The 17994-nt window shown below is 39.1% G+C and overlaps 1 long non-coding RNA gene across 1 annotated transcript in view; it reads left to right on the forward strand.

Moving 5' to 3' along the window:
* Window positions 1–2879: 2879 nt before the first annotated feature.
* Window positions 2880–17994, forward strand: part of LOC144381724 (uncharacterized) — a 30983-nt gene continuing 15868 nt past the window's right edge. Inside the window, exons 1-2 of the long non-coding RNA XR_013447497.1 lie at window positions 2880–3069; window positions 8484–8577. This is a non-coding gene — a long non-coding RNA (uncharacterized LOC144381724). The remainder of the gene's footprint in view (window positions 3070–8483; window positions 8578–17994) is intronic.

Below are 17994 nucleotides of genomic sequence, written 5' to 3' on the forward strand. Positions count from 1 at the left end.
TATAAAACAAAAAGTCCTGAAATAGGTGAAGATTAATCCCATGGATCAACAATGACCCCCAAAGAACACATTTCTTCCCTTCTCTCCTGTCTTCTGTAATCATAGGCTGGCTGCCCACAGCTAGTGGGAATTATTTGCTCCTTATTCAAGTCCAGCAGGAAAACACAGCGTCTAGCACAAGTTCTCCTGGGGGATCAAGTAAACTTCTTAACATAAACCCTTAGCAAGTGTCTGATTGGTCCAATTGGTCACATTCTCTGAACCAATCACCATGGCCAGGAGGATGAAACTTGAGTGCTGATTGGCTGAGCCAATCAGGACGCGCACACGGAGGTGGAGGTGGGGTCAGTGCACGTGCTAGAAGGGGGAGATACCGATGCCTGAATGTTGAAAAAGCCAAGCAAAAGGGTGAATGGACTCTGGGAGGTTCAAAATAGAGCATACTCCTCTCAGCGTTGACAATCAGACGACTCGGGCAGTTCTCAAAATGTCACTCACGAAGTGATGAATAGTGATGCAGTAAACATTAATTAAACAATGCTAAAAAAATCTAGTAAAATGAGTTTTACATATGTAAGATGAATTTTTACAGAAGGTGAGTTTTACACATGCACAGTGAATGTATTATATATATATTTTTTGTATTCTGTATATTATGGTGTTTTTTGAGACCTTAAAAAGCCTTTCTGACTAGGGAGAGACTGGCCCTCCCTGAAACAGCCAGTTCTTAGAAAAAGCAAGGCATGCCCTTGATTAGCCAACTAACCAATCTAGAGCCACACCTCATCTGTCTGGCCCATACACCCTAGGAGGGAATAGTCCTCTACCTTAATCATCCCAGGGCGAGGTACCAGGCACCTAGGGACCACTCCTATATTTTAGAGCTTCCTGAAATTATTCAAACTAAACAGTCTTCATCTGTTTCTCTGCACTACCTTGCCTTTCCCTCAGAAACCCCAATAAAGGCTCTAGCTGCAGTTTTCCCCTTACTTCTGTCACCTGACCAAAACCTGGCGCCTCCCCTTTGAGCTTGCCGGGCATGGAGGCATCCCTCTCCAGAACCTGTGACTACAATTAACATTTTCCTTAGCCTCTCCTGTGTCTCCTCCTCTGGTTGCATTTGACTGGACATCATGTAAGAAAACACAGAATAGTGAATTAATAGACTTGTTTTATATCTCAAGAAGAATAGACATTCAGGTACCTGGATTGTATGAGAATTACATCTTTTTTTTTTTTTTAAAGATTTTATTTATTTATTTGAGACAGAGAGAATGAGAGAGAGAGCACATGAGAGGGGGGGAGGGTCAGAGGGAGAAGCAGGCTCCCTGCCGAGCAGGGAGCCCGATGCGGGACTCGATCCAGGGACTCCAGGATCATGACCTGAGCCGAAGGCAGTCGCTTAACCAACTGAGCCACCCAGGCGCCCTGTATGAGAATTACATCTTATTCAGTTATCCACAAATTATGTAATGACTAGTCATGCCATCCCTGTAATGAAGATCAGTCTGTGGGTATGAGGTATCCAGGGGGGGACTGAGGACAGCAAGCCTGGCAGGGCCTATTGCCCACCTTATAGCTCTTGAAGTATTCTAACATAGACCTACAATGGTGCTGACTTTAACACAACACAGGGCCCCCTTTGCACATCAGAGAGAAAGTTCTAGATATTGGAATGTCAAAAGATCTTCAACTTAAACAATGATTTCCTCATTGTAGTAAGTAGAGTGTGTGAATCTTACTCTACAAATCTGAAGATGCAAAAACAATCACATTCTTCTATTTTTTTTGAAGCAAACTAAATCTTCTTTCTTCCATGATGACAGAGAATGTCATCTTAGATATTAGAAGATTTTTCATTCTCACTTTCTTCTCCTTCTCCTCCTGACCTTTCTTCTACATTTACCTCTATCTGTTTTCCACAACCATAGGCCCTTCAAATTGTTCAGTCTTCCAGAATTCATATCCCAGTAAATTTTTATCATACTTTGAGATAAAGACCTTCAATGCAGTAATAGAGTATAAGGATCTAACTACTTCATTCAACAGGAAAAGAGGAAATGCAATGAGAATAAAACACAAATTAATGATTTAAATCATACTGCCACATATTACCTGGGGATATACTCTAAGAACAGTTATAAGTTTCAAGTTTCCTATAATTTTATATTGTCCCACTCCCTCCCCCTCCCATTCCCCCTCCCCACTAAAAACCCCCCAAAACACTAGACTAGGCTGTCAAGGGAAAGTGTGTAAAATTCTTCTCTGGAGATCTTAATGATAAGCCTGACAACTTCCTGCCCTGGATAGTTTAGGGAGTGCCTTTCAGTTCTTCAAATTCTTTGCTTCTCTCAGCCTGTAGACCTTTATAAATGCCTACCACACTCTCTGTGAGGAGTGCTTCCCCACCTTCTCTGTCCTGTCTTCATCTCATCAATGATCCCAGCACATTCTGTGCTTTTCTTTTTGAGTACATAGAGTTTGCAAATATAGTTTGTATAAGATGTTCTATCTCAGATTCCAGCACAGTGCCTGTTAGAAAATAAGTGTTACATAAATGTTTATCAAACAAATGAATGTCTCCCCCGGTAGAAAGAAAATGGCTTAGAAAGAAAGAAGGCAAAAACTTTTTTTGGAGTGCTAGGGCTATGCCATGCTTTTTGTTCTCACAGTGACCTGAAATGGTAGATAGCATCATCTCCATTTTGCAGATGAGAAGCCTGAAGCTTCCGAGATTGTTTAACTTGCTTCTGATCCCAGTCAGCCAGTACTGAGAATATCTGGCTTCAGCTCTTAGTATGCTCTTCCCTGGTCTCATGATTTGTGTATTCCATCCATAGCCTCTGGGGCAGTGAAAGTGAAGAATGGGAAATATTATTTTTCCTCCTTAGAAGGAATAGACAGAAAAGGAATCATTCGAATAAAAAGAAATAAGGGAAGAGACACTTAAACGAGTACTGAAAATCTAAAGGGAAGCGTCTCTTTTTCGGCAGACCTGCTGTGCTGCCCCTGCCTTCCCCGTGGTCCGGAAACCAGCAGCGAATCTAGATCTCCACAGAGGACAAACAGGTACGTAGCAGGATGTTCAAGGTTCTCTGATGGCCGGGGTGCTTATTTCTGCAGTCAGAGGACCATTCCCTATGTGGACACTCTGAACTCAACCAGAGATTTACTTTCAGTCCATGAAAGTCATTTTATTAGGGTGGCTTTTCTCCACTCGTGCCCTGTGGCAAGCAGAGTAGTGAGCGAGGTTCAGGGCCGCCGCTGGGCTTGCCAGCACCAGGAGGGGGGACTTCCAGCTCGTATGCACATCGGCCTTCATGGGCCCCGGCAGCGCCCCTCCAGTGCTTGGGCAGAGTTCTCCCGCCTTCAGGTCTGCTTCAGCCTTTCCAGCAAACAAAAGGACCATTTTTAGCGGTGCCCTTGTCAGCTGTTTCTCTAAGAATAGGGCCTTTGATAACATCCAGAAAAAAAGGAATTGTGCCACTGGCCCCCTCCCCGCTTCATTTACATAACTGAGATTGATGATAAGGGAAGGAAAGTGTTTACAGTGCAGGAAGATAGGAATTTCGGGATTAAGTAGGAAGCAAACCGAAATGAGCTGTCTGGGGTAATTACGAAACACATACTTCATATGTTTTCATTAGATATTGCTATTATACTACACAAGGCAAAGGAGTTTGATTAAACTACGGTTCAGTATATAAGTGTATGCATAAATTACAGCAAAAGCAGTTACTTCATTATATTTCAAGAACTCTTCAGGGACATTAAGTGAGTAGAAATTTAGTCATTAGATATATTGCATCGGAATCACACCGTGGTCAGGCGAAGAGTATGGAGGCACAGAACAGGTGACAAGGGTGCCCACAAGGCAGAGCCCAAAATAACCTGATGATCATGGATTAGAAAGAAAGAAAAGCCAAGGTGGCAATATGGTACACAATATGAGAAACCGTAAGAACTTTGGAGCTAACATTGACGTCTATTGAGAAATAATATCCTTAAAATAATCTTTACCTAAATCATATAAAATACTTTACCAATACCCACTTTTTTTATGTATGCTAGTTGTACCTTTTTAACGGCCCAGGACAAAAAGAATGGCTCCTCCTTGTGCCAGGGCATCTTTGAGCAAGTGTTGGTGAGCTACTCTTATTCCTCAGGTAGTCAGAAGTGATGGTCATTGTTTCATCTTCCCTGGATGGTTATTTGTCCATGAACCACACCTCATTTGGTCCTTCGGAGGCTCTGCCTGAGTCTTGTCTCGGAATAGAGTCAAAGGAAAAATGGTTTTCTTCTGGCCCCCGTCATGAGCTTCTCTCTCCTCCTCAAACACTTATTGCTAAAGATTTTCCTTCATCAGCCGCTGTATCAAATTGAAGTGATTTATTATATTCACTCAACAAATATTCCTTCTGCAAATATTTGCCTACTAAGTGAAAGACAGAGCACTTTACTTTCCTAGGGCTGCTGTAACAAATTATCACAAGCTTGGTAGCTGAAGACAAAGTAATTTATTGTCTCACAGTTCTGGAGGCCGGAAGTCCAAAATCAAGGTGTTGGCAGGTTGGGTCCTTTTGGAAGATGTGAGGATGAAACCATCTCATCGCTTGCTCATAGCTGCTGGTGGTTGATGGCAATCCTTGGCTTACAGACGTCTCCACCTCTGTCTTTACAATGCTTTCTTCTTTATGTCCTTGTTCTTCTCCTTTTTCCATGCCTTAAAAGGATACTGTCATTGGCTTTGGGGCCCAATGTAATCCAGTATGATCTCATCTTGAACCTTGTCTCAATTATATCTGCAAGGACCCTTCCTCCAAGTAACGTCACATTCTGAGGTTTGGGATGTACATGAATTTTTGGGAAACACCATTAAACCCACTACCCAGATTAATTTGGACTTGGCTTGGGAAATTATCAGAGCTTTAAAGATCACAGTTCAGAGTTTATTTCATGTCCCACAGAGGTCTAATGTGTTAGCTATCACATGAAGGAAGTCCTGATTGACACTCAAGAGGTTTGGCCAAATTGTCAGAGCAACGTCTTCAGACTGTGTCCAGGGGATTCTAGGTTTTGGATGAAGCATCTATTAGGACAGTTAGGGAGCCTCTATATAAATGATATTTCAACTAGAGCAGCTGGGCTTTTTCCTGTTTTATATATTGTGGTTTCATGTAGGAATTTATTTGTAAAAGAGGATCCACTTCAGCAAGGACTGAAAAATCAGTGGCCAAGAATTCCATTGCCCCAAAAGTGTGTTTTCAAGTAGGGAAACACATTGCAGGTTTCTAAATGTGGCCCCAAATTAACTCCAGCACCTCTCGAGTATCTGAGGGATGGCTCACGGGCTGGTTAGTTTCAAGAAAAGAGATAGCTGTCAGGGAAGGTCTAGACCGTGAGGTGCTACTTGGATGGGGGACCTCTTTTCACCACTCTTTTGAAACCAGCAGCTTCAAATAGGACTGTAGACTATATTCTGAGAACAGAGCAAAGCATTTCATAAAAGGCTCTTCCCTGAATGCTTAGGGAGTGAATGTTCCCAGCTTAGAGTCAGGCTCATTCATTGCCCTCATACTGGCAACTGGCTAGTAAGCATGAATAGTATTGGGTTGAGAGAAGTAGATTCAGGTCGAGGTATGGTGGTGATTATTCAGGGAGTTGGGGAAAGCTTCTTTAACTCACATTCAGGCTTCTAAGCCCTTCAGCACCCCCAGAGCAGTGAGACTGTTGAAATTACAGAGGCTTTCTGGACTCTCACATCTGTTTATGAATAACCCCAAACCCTAAGCTAAGCAAATCTATTTAACTCAATGTAATTATAAATATGAGCCTTTATTATTCAAATGAATTCTTCATATGCCAGGAAAACCACCTTGCAAAGCTTATTAGGAACCACAGAACAAAAATCTTTGTTCGCAGAAATGGCAGATGTCTTAAAGCAAAACAAAGCAAAATAATAATAAAATACCCAACCTCCCCCAAATGGCAGCTTTTTATGCTAGATGAAGAATAGATATTTGACCTCCAAACCAGTGAGATGTCTGGAAGGGAAATAATGGTTGTTTGGCCACTTGCTGCTTCATCTTGATTAATAGGCTTCTACTTCTGTTGGTTTGGGATGCTCATTATGAAGCATTTCCTCTGAGATCATATGGAGTCAACTCTGAAGGTCCCTTTCCTCACTCCCTCCACTTCCTCACCCCACCATTACTACCAAATAAAGAGTAATTCTAAATTTTACATTCTCTGACATTACTTTGATCTTAAGGGCATGCTGGATTCTCATTCTGTAGTTTCTAATTAGTTTTGTTGCCTCGATTTAAATTTGTTTCTTTGGAGATGGGCCTGGAAAAGGGGAGGGGGGCAAAGCGCATGCTTTCATCAAAGCATTCTCTATTTAGAATGATTTCAACCATGGGCATGGGGGGCGTGGGCATGGGGCTGTGTATGAGAGTGATGGCACAGAGATGAGGGCTTGTTTCAAAAAGTGGGGTGCTGGTCTTCGGAGGGAGTCCAGGTAACTGGTAAAAGGCACAAGTTCAAGAAGTTGACATGAGAGGGTTAGAAAGGAAAGAGCATCGTTGCTGGAGTATAGGCGGGAGGGCAGAGGGTAGGAGATTAGGTCAGGGAGACAGGTGGGGCCACATCATGAAGGGCCTTGCAGGCCATGTAAGGGAGTTAGATTCTCCCCACATGTAATGAGGATCCACTGGAAATGACATTTATGAGATTTATGCTTTAAAAAGATCCTTTGTTTATTGTGTGGATTATGAGCTCGAGAGAGACAGAAGCAGAAGCAGAAGCAGGAAGGCCAGTTAGGGGGTCAGTGTCATGGGAAGAGCACAGGGTTTACAATTGGAAAATCTATGTTTGACAGCAGTGTGGTCATGGGTAAGCTTTCTGAGATGTGCTTTTCTCTCTCATTCACAAACATAGGAAACAGTAATAGCTACTTTGCAGGGTTATAAGGATGAAATAACATACATGGAAATGTTTGGTGAACTATAAACAGTAAACAAAAACCAGTTCTTAAAAATATTTCTATGACTATTACCTAAAAGTGTGTTTTTCAATATGATTCTCAGACCATCTGCATCAGAATGACCTGAGGCCCTGATTAAAAGTACAGAGGTTTTAGTTCAGACTTCTAAATTTCTGCCCACTTTTTCTGATCCCCGGCGCTACTGTCACTAAGGCATTGCTGTGCGGTGATGTAGTTTGCAGGCTGGGGCAGGACAGCCCGTTTTCAAATGCTGGTTCTGCCTTGACAGTTTTCTTTACCTCTCTGTGCTTCAGTTGCATCATCTGTAAAATGGGAACGATTAGTCACTTTTTTAATTGGATTTTGAAGGGGCAAGTGAATTTGTGCTTACACAGGGCTTAGAATAGAGATCAACTCATGGTAACCACTAAGAGAATGTTAGCCATTGTTACCGTCCAGGAAGGGTCTGATGGGGAGCCGATGTCAGTGTTGGACACAACCATTCAAGACTAACCTTTTGACGTGCAAAGACACAGTCCTTTGCATGTTTGTGAGGTGCTTCCCTACTTGCAGAGGTGACAGACATACAAGCATATCGATACATGGTGATGTCATAATTGGCACAATAAACATTAAAAGAAAGAACTGTAGATAATAGAAAAGTCATGCTGGTGACTTTGGGTTTTAATGAGCATTCCATGCTGATCTCTTTTTTTTATTAGGCCTAGTATAGTATTCTTCTATCTTTAGAACTGTTAAACCTGGCTAGCTTAAATGCCAGTTAAAATACTATTTAAATATTTGGTTCTGAGAAATGAGCCTTGCAGAAGAAAAAGAATTGCAAAAGCTTTATTCCCTTTACTTTTCTCATAAGCCCCTCCTGGTTTGTGTTCCAGTAAACATTTATATTTATAGCTGACTGAATAAGCTTGCTTCAGTTTTAAAGAATTCAGTGCAGCCTGGCTTTGGATGTGGAAACACTAAGAGAGCTAAGAGCATGAGTATCAAGCCGAGTATAAAATGAAGGCTTGGATAAAGGATTTTTGAGTTTTTACTTTGGGTGTGGACTTTTTAATTTGGTGTTGGATCTTTGATGTATTCCATTAAATAATTTATTAAGTACTCGTATAAAATTTTACATGATTTCCAGGAGGCATAACATACACAAAAATGCAATATATGTACCAAGTGGGCTATGGTGGGGCAAGGCCCATGAATACTGTAGACATTTAGAAAAGGAAAAGAGTCAGGAGCAGCTTCATGAAGGATGTGGTTCTTGAGCTGGGCCTGGGAGGAAGTTTAAGAAAAAAACATATTTGATAAAGAGATACTCTAGTACTTGGTAAGTATAGGGTACCTAACCAAAGTAAGTTACTTTCCTTTATAAGACCTGTTATGTAATGAGAGAACAATTTTGAAGTTATAACATATTTCTGGAACTGATTCTTTCATCTTGGACAAACCATATTCTATGCTTATTATTACTTACTTTTTACAGTTTACAGGGACGACACACATTGGCATCAGGAGTGTGGGCTCCAGAATATTGCTTGGGGATGGAATATGGGCTCTACTGTGTCAGTGTCACCTAGGTAGGTCAACTTTCCTAATTCTCATTTTTTCTAACTTTCAAAATGAGAGTAATAATAGTACTCATCTCATGGATTTTTTTTTTTTTTTACTGGTGAGTGTATTGATGGCATATTTAGACATAGGATTCGGTAGAAGTTGTGTTCAAATCAATACAAATGTTTTCTCTATATTTAAGAGCTCCACTCAAGAAAAGAAGTAGATTACATTTAAAAAAAAATACCACCAACATAAAATTGAATGTCAGGTAAGTAAATGTCTTCACAGATTTACACAGTGAGTATTAATTCAGCCAAGCCAGAAATAATATGAGAAGGGTTTCCCACTCTGTAACGCCATATTTTCCTTCCAAATGTGGTTCATGGCTATCTAGATCATGTCCACCTCTTCACTGCCAATTTAATTCTTGCTTAGTCTTGTTTCCATCCACATCTACTGTGAAAGGCTCTCAGAGGTCAACAGTGCCCTTTGAAAAAACAAGTCCTTTTTGACCTTGTATTGCACTTGACATCATTGTTCATTTCTTCCTTGAAATGGTTTCTGATGTAGGCTTCCTTGATGTGGCACAATTGGCCTATGGACTTTTTCTATCTTTTTTTTTTTTTTCCCTGTTTCTGCATTCTGCCTCACTGTGATTTAATCAAGAATTTTCTTTAATGCTTACTTTTAAAAACTAAACTAGATCTATTTAATAATTAGGAAAAAAACAATGCTAATACTATAGCAGAAAAACCAGTATCAGTTGCCATAAACAGAAGATGGCTATTAAGATAAATAGGATTTGAACAAAACAGATTCTTAAATTCTAGACACATTTCTGCGAAAAACTTTGATCCTAAAATCCTTACTTTTTTTTTTTTTTTTGCTACAGAGGGATGCTAATGATTCTCAAAGAGGTGTTTCAACTCTTAATGCTTAATGGAAACTTTCTCCTTAATGTAATTCCAAGGATGGGAATTATGTTCTCTCCATGTGGCTAAATGTTACACAAAATCACATCTGTGTACTCTTCAAAATAATATTTTATGCACTAATCATCCTGGCCTCACACTCAGAAAACACAAGCATATAGCATGAAACACAAATCCCTCAGCCTGGTGTGAAGGCCATAAGTAGCTCTCAATTCTTTTCTTGAGCATTGCTATTATCCTTCTGCATACACCCTGTCCTGCGGTGAAATTGGACCACTTCCTACACATATCTGGAACTTTCCATATCTTGCTCATACTTACTTACATACTCTACTTAAAATGTTAACCTCAAATGTTCCATTCTCTACCTATTCTTAAATGCTGCTTGAAGCCTTTCTGGATTTCCTAACTTGAAGCATTTGTTTTTTCGAAGATTCAGCAACTTATGCTTCCATTGGGCTACCTCATCATTAAACTTATCATTCAATATTGTAATTATTGTCTGCATTTTTCTCTGGTAGAGGAGGCTGCATTCCTTAAGGACATACTTACATTTACTCATCCCCAGCAACTAGCAGATGGGCTAGTACACAATAGGCACTTAGACAATATCTATAGAATTGCATAATTGGGTTGGGTTTGGGCGAATCTGGCTTATAGTAATCAACTGTGTGCAGTATGATAGAAAAGAAAGTTACCTGGGAATCAAGATATCTGAATTTTCATTGTGAAACTGAGTGTCAATGGACAATTAGTTTTTCTGACCATTCAAGATAATATCACCTCTGTCTCTGTTTAGATAGAAGAAGAAAAGTTTAGGCATTGGCTACTTGAAAAGACTGGAAAGAATGCCACTGAGGGAGGAAAGAAGACTGAATGGAGTTCCAAAGGTAAATCCTGCCCAAAGAGGCCATTGGTCATGATTTGCTCTGAGTACCCAAGGCTCTTTGTGGTGGATACCTCTTTTATAAGAACAAGGGTATTATACACTCTCCCTTAAGAGACAAAACACTTGTACTCTGGACTCAATCTAACTGCATTTTTCATTCTTAAACTTCCTGTTCCTCATCTATAACAAATGAGATGTTGTGTGAAAAATTTAATCAGTGTTGAGTAGTACATAGCAAGTGCTCAATAAAATATTAGTTTATGGGACTACACCAAAATAAAAAATTTTTCACAGCAAAGGAAGCCATTAACAAAACGAAAAGGTAACCTAGTGAGAAGATCATTTGTAAATAATATATCCAATAAAAGGTTAATATCCAAAATATTTAAGAACTTACACAATTTAACACCAAAAAACCAAATAATTCAATTAAAAATGGGCTGAAGATCTAAATAGACATTTTCCTGAAGAAGACAGATAGATGGCCAACAGGCACATGGAAAGATGCTCAACATCACTTATCATCAGGGAAATGCAAATCAAAACCACAACAAGGTATCACCTCATACCTGCCAAAATGACTAGAACCAAAAAGACAAGAAATAAGGTGTCAGTGAGGATTGGAGAAAAAGAAACCTTCATGCACTGTTGGTGGGAATGTACATTGGTGCAGCCGCTGTGGAAAACAGTATGAATTTCCTCAAAAAAATTGAAAATAAAAATACCATATGATCCAGTAATTCCACTACAAGGTTTTTACCCAAAGGAAATGAAAACAATAATTTGAGAAGATATGTGCATCCCTATGTTTATTGCAGCATTATTTACAATAGCCAAGATAGGGAAACAACTGAAGTGTCCATCAATAGATGAATGGATAAAGCTATAGTATATATACTATGAAATATTATTCAGGCATAAAAAATGAGATCTTGCCATTTGTGACAACATACATGGACCTAGAGGGTACTATGCTAAGTGAAATAAGTCAGACAAGGACAAATAACCTATGATGTCACTTATATGTAAATCTAAAAAACCCCAAAACAAATGAATGAAAGAGCAAACAAAGAGGAAACACCCATAAATACAGAGAACAAACTAATGGTTGCTGGTGGGGGAGATCATGGGCAAAATGGGTGAAGGAGAGTGGGTGATGCCTGCTTTCAGTTATGAAATGAAGACATGGGGATAAAAAGTACAGCAGAGGGAATTTAATCAATGGTATTGTAACAGCGTTGCATGGGGACAGAGGGTAGCTACACTCGTGGTGAGCAGAGCATGATGTATAAACTTGTCAAGTCACTATGTTGTGCACCAAAACCAATGTAACATTGTGTGTCACCTGTACGTCAGTAATAAAAAAAAAGAATAAAATGGTTCAAAAAATGAGTTTATTACTCTTGAATATTAAACTGCATCTGAAAAACATATGAACAATTCGGATCAAGCATAAGACATATAACTCAAATTTTACATACTTTCTTATAACAAATAAAATTAATTTGGTTGGTAGAATTTGCTTTTGTCCCTGTTTGCGTAAATCTCTGCCTTCCCTTCCCCTCATCTACTAAACTGCATCTCTTTTCATGGTTTCTGATATCAGTGAACAAATGACCCCCCAAGCACTTCTCACCTGCAATCAAAACATTACTTTCCGTCATAGATTTCCATGGAAACAAAGCCATAGGGAAAGGGAAAGGGGTGGCTGGGGAGGGAAAGGGAGCAGGGAGGATGGGAGGAAGACAGGCTTGTTGTGATATTTCCTCTGGACCTTAGGCACCTTGCGTGCACCTTGATTGCTTTACTTTCTTTATCATTTTAATCTCACCCATGACTATGTGTGCTTCTCTTCTAAACAAAACTCCATATTTAAGGTTGTTTTCTGGCCACTCGTTCTCATGTATATATAGGTAGAATGAAAAGACATAGGATTCCTTATTATCTGTATTTGATTTAGCCACTATTCTCCCCTTAGAATTTTGCTTCTGTTGCTGGTCTCCTTTCTCTCTGTTTCTGTTCCACCCCACTCTTCACTTTGCCCATAACCATTTAGATTTATTATCAGTTCCTTGCCTTTTTGTTTGATTTGATCTTCAGTTCATGGTCTATGCCAAAATTTGATTCATGAGTCTTCTTTCTTTATCCCGTCTGATTTCATTCCGTGATACCTTGCCCCCACTTGTGATTTCTCTGCTATCTCCTGTCTCATTTCCTTCAACAGCTTCAATAAAATGTATGGCTTCTTCTTCCATTTGCTCTAATCACTTTTAGGCAGTCATTATGCTTAAATATTTAGCCTCCATTGATTTTCACTTGCACATCACCGTTTAGTTAAGACTGTGATGTCAAATATCCTTTATAGCTTTTTTATTCCTCTTTTTTCCTTGTCATGCTTCTTTGCTCCTGCATAGAATTTCCCCAGAAATTTCCCTGGAGTGACTTTCTAAGATCTGCCTCTATTTTTTTTCCTTCTTAGGCTATAGGCTTTCCATTTCAGTGCTTAATATTTTTTCTTCTTCCTCCGCTACGTTAACTATCACTTCTCTCATTCCCCTCTCTCCTTTTACTCACTAATGAGCATAATTGCTGATTTTTAATACAATATTTGGATTTAAGGAAGCTGAGGAGATGGAGGACAAGGAGGTTTTCAGCAGCAGCTGCTCTAAAATTTCTGTTACACTGAGGTAGCCCTGAACAGAAAGCAGAAAATGTTACTTAGGTAATATATGAAAGACCAATATGCTAAGAAAACAAAATGTTAGCCTTATAAGAAGAACTGTGGCCATGAGATTATTAAGGAATAAAGGTGAATGCTGGGGTGTCTGAATTTGGGAAGGTGGTGTAGTAAAGAGCTTTGCTACTCAGAGTGTGGTTTGTGGAATAGCCCCCTTGACAGCAACTAGATGCTTGTTAGAAATGCCGGATTTTTGGTTCCATCTCATATCTACACAATCAAATCTGCATTTTTAACTGATATTTGCACATTACAGTTTGAAAGCACTGGCATGGAGTAAAGCATCCTTAAAATTCAGGTCAAGTTCACTTTAGCACTCCCTAGGCAAATTTGGAGTTAGTGACTTGACCTCTTTGAATTTCTGTTTACTCACTCATGAGCTGTGAGTAATAATACCTAACCTTTAAAGTTGTTGTAGGGAATAGAAATAATGTACAATTCTTGTAGCAGACAATAAATAGTAATGGCTCTACTTGTGGATTCCCTAAAAGACAGAACAGGGAGGGGATTTTAGGGGATGTAGTGTGACTACATTTTAAGTTTAGAGTCATGAAAAGGAGAAAATACCTATGTCCAAAAATATTCCCATTTTTCTCTCTGCTGTCTGAAACAAAACCCCACATTTCTCAAACCGTATAGATGAAAGCTTAGTTATTTTGTGAATTATAAAGGCATCAACCCATAAGCAAATGTTTAAAATTGTGGATATAAACCAGAAAAATGGATTAAATTGGATCAAATGTTCATTCACCCTTGATACCGTGTCAAGAACTTCTCCTTCGTAACAAGAGTAATGATCGGACTTGGTTTGGAGTCTCAGTTCGCTGACTAATTCTGTATGCTTGGCCAAGTCACAGACCTTTTGGGGGCCTCAATTTTCTCGTCTGTAATATGCAGGAAATAATAATTCAGAAGGTTGCTTTGAGAATCAAATACAAATAATGTGATAGATTTACTATGGATTCAATCTCCCATTCATCCACCAATTCATTCAACCAACATTTACCAGCTGCCCATTATGTTCTGGGCACTGGGAAGGGCACCAGACTTCTAAACGTGAAGCAGACATAGTCCTTCTCCCGAGGCACTCACTCTCTTCAAAAGAAGATGTGTAAAACCTAGCTCTGACCAAGAAGTAGTGAACACAGAATAAATATCGGGCACCATACTAGACACACAATGGTATTTACTTGTTTCTCAGGACAACTGAGGCTTCGTGGGGCTAAGTAACCTCTCAAAGGCATGCAGTTAGGCAGCAGCAGGCACGAAATACAGGAAAGCCTCCTTGTATAAGCTTTGGGCGAGCACTATGCAAAAGGTAGCTGCTATGATCCTGGCAGAGGGCAGAATTCAGAACGAGATGGCTTTACTGGAAACTCCCTTGCCCCTGGGATTCCCTGTTCTGCATCTTTTCCTGAGAAAAGAATTCCTTCCACTGTGTGCTGTTTCTCTTGTACAGATGGATCCCAGCTGGAGCTGAGACTGAGACGTCACCTGCAGAATACTGAGTCTCACTCACCTTCCATCCCCATTAAAAAAAAAAAAAAATTCCGCGGTTACATTTCATGCACCTTTTAACTCTCCAGTGGCCATTTGGTCTATGCTGTTTCTGTTTTGTGGATACATTTATCTTATGTGTTATTTCCCCTTAAATTTTAAGGACATATATCTTCATGAAAAGAACAAAGGAAGAAAAACAACTTGTAAATTATCACAAGAAAAACCCCTGCTAAAAACAATAAGTTTGCTGACAGATGGCAGAATCAGTTGAAAAGCGAGTACCATATTTACTAAGTCTAACCCATTTAGTAAGCCAAAAAAGTGTTATCTAATTCTATCCCCTGTGTATGTGTGTGTTTTGGAGTAAACAGATGCCTAATGAGGAATGTGTCTAGTGTAGTTTTGAAGGAACCTGGATAAACCCAGGTTCTGATTTCGGGTTTGATTTTGACAAATATATAAGTGTACAAAGTCAAATCTATTGTAAATAAAGTTGTCAGAGCAAAAACAGCATTAAAATGCTGTCAAAGCAACATTATTTTTTAAAAACAACACACCCCAGAATTATTGTACCACATAAATTTGCTTTTAGAAATCTATTATTTATACAGTTTTATAACAACTACAAAGTACTTAAAAGGAGGACACATGCCCTGTCATCATTAGAAAACCTGGATGTGTGCCCGGCCAGTATAACAAGTCTGAACATTATCAAGCTTTTTATAAAACGATATTAAACAAAGTGGAAATAACTCATCGAGACATACATTTGTTTATATTGTGTAGGACATGGCTGAGACACAGCCTTCCCACCCTCACTTTCTTCCCTCCAAAACCCAGTTTTCTAAAAAAAAAAAAAAAGAAAAGAAATACTAATCCTACAATTGTCTTATTTTGAATTATGAGTTTTGAGACTATGTATTCAGATGATGTTTCAGGATCCAGTCTAAACCATGAAGAATAAGTAAAGTCTGGGATACTGTATACATAAGTAGAACTGAGAATAGAATAGACTCAAATTCTAAGGAAGCACACGTACTCTGGTTTCTAGAAAGTGGACTTATAGGTTATTATCTAATGCCTCTGTGAGTTTCTTCAGGTGAAACATCGAGAGCAGGAATTTGCACAGGGTCAGTGTGGTGTAGATATTCTTCCCTAGGTAACCAAACAACATGGAGAAAAACCTAAAGGATTCCTTTTCTTTTTGGCCTTCTCTCTTTTAATAAAAAGCATGGAAACATGATTAAATGATTAATCAAATAATATCACCCAAAGTAAACTTTAAAACAAGGAGTATTGTCAGAGATAAAGAAAAAACATGTCACAATGATAAAAAGGTCTATTCACCGAGAACATATAGTCCTAAATGTGTATGTATCTCAGAACTTCAAGGTACATGAAGCCAAAATGACAGAAATAAAAAGCCAAATAGAAAAAGCACCCAATCATACACAAACAATGAATCATGGAACACTACATCAAAAACTAATGATGTAATGTATGGTAATTAAGATAACATATAAAATTAAAAAAAAAAAAAAAGAAAAAGCACCCAATCATAATTGATGATGTTAATGATCCCCTCTCAGTAATTGATAGAATAAGTAAACAGCAAAGCAGAAAAGATAGACACGAACAACTATCAACTGGACTTCCTAATTGATTAATAGAACCCTACACCCAATGATTGCAGAATATACATGGGTTTCAAGTGCCTATGGAAAATGTGCTCTTACCGGGCTTTAATTTTCATCTTGTAACTAATGAGCATAGACATGCTTTTATGTTTATTGGGTATTTGGCTATTGGTATAGATGCTGTTGGTGCCCTGGACAGACCTTCTTCACTAGGACAGTGCAACTCTGCTTCAGCTGCTAATAATAGCAGAGGATTGCCATTGGCTGATGGGAGCCACCACACCCCGTAGAAGCCACCTTGCTTGGAATTTCTAGAAGGCAAGGCCACCCTACCCGAGGCAGCCTGTAGCTAGTGACCGGCTGATGTGGGGGTACTATAGGTCAGCTACTTTGTGTCTGGGCAGGACAAGCTGTGGGGTACAATTCATGTTCCAGAACTCTTTATAAAATCAGGCTGAGGCTAGACTTTAAAAAACAAAAAAAAAGCACAGTACTTGGCTTTTCCTCTTTCCCGTGCCTGCCAGGGGTGGGAGCTGTGTGTGTGGAGGAAGGCAGTTAGGCAGAGAGCGTTGCCAATACTTCCATTTCAGTTCACCCCAGAGAAGTAGGGAAACAGACTCAAGTCCGCTCACTTCGGTCTTTGTTTCTTTAAGACATAAATTGCCATTAGTAAAAGGAGAGAATCTGTTGGCTGCTTTTTATCAAAATGATGACACACCGAATTATAAGAACAGAATGACTTTGACTTCCTTGATTTGAGTCCTAAAATCTTTTTAAATCCAGGGTTACCGATAAGGTTGAGTTACCTTCTTAAAGTAGGCAGAGTTCATCCTGTGGAGCCTGTCAGTAACACACATTTTCCAGGTGGTAGCTAGTGTTTTTCCCTTTCCTTCCTAAATACGAAAAAAGTTCTAGTTCACGGAAAGGTTCCAGGGAAAATTCTTAATTCCCTTCTGGGCGGGTTCAACCAAGATTCAAGTACGGAGTTCTCTCTTTCTTTCTTTCCAGTAATTTGCTGAGCTGCGCTGTGCTGTGCTGCTTGGCAAGCTACTTAACCTTTCTGAACCTGGATTTAGAAAACTCCAAAATATGTGACACATGTCTCCAGAGGCGCCAGTAGAATTAGTGAATGATTCAGCAAATGTGTTTTACGATTCCTGGAAAAGTAAGCTCATACTTTTTTATAAGTGCTGAGTAATGTCAAATAAGGCTTATCACACACTTTGCCCAACTATCCTAATGTACTATTTTAAAAGAATACTCCAGCTTTTCTTTATTTATGTGCTTATTTTATTTATGCCTTCCCTCTATTTTGGAAGTCAACCTATATAGCCTTCATTTGGAAGCAAAATCTGGAAAAGTTAATCATTGAGTATACTATACGAATTATTTCTTTCTCATTTTTATTCTTCTGACTGAAAAACTAAAATATATTTGATTTTTTAAAAAAAAACTTCGAATATACAAATGTATGACTTAGATCAGAGGCCAGATTTGGCTTAACTGTAGTTGCCAACCTGTGATTTAGCTCATGGAAGAATCCTGTATTCATGCCACCCAATATACAAACTCTCATCCATTATTTATTTGTGATTTGGTTTATATGCTTGAGGAGTTTTTTTCTTTTTCCTATATTTATTAATCAGCAGAATAACCTCACAGAGAATTTATAACATTCAGCTGTAGGATAATAATAATAGTATGAGAGGTAATTTTCTCTATCTGACTCCTCTAACCCATTGTTG

The sequence above is a fragment of the Halichoerus grypus genome, chromosome 5, assembly GCF_964656455.1.
Source record: "Halichoerus grypus chromosome 5, mHalGry1.hap1.1, whole genome shotgun sequence".
Taxonomy (NCBI): domain Eukaryota; kingdom Metazoa; phylum Chordata; class Mammalia; order Carnivora; family Phocidae; genus Halichoerus; species Halichoerus grypus.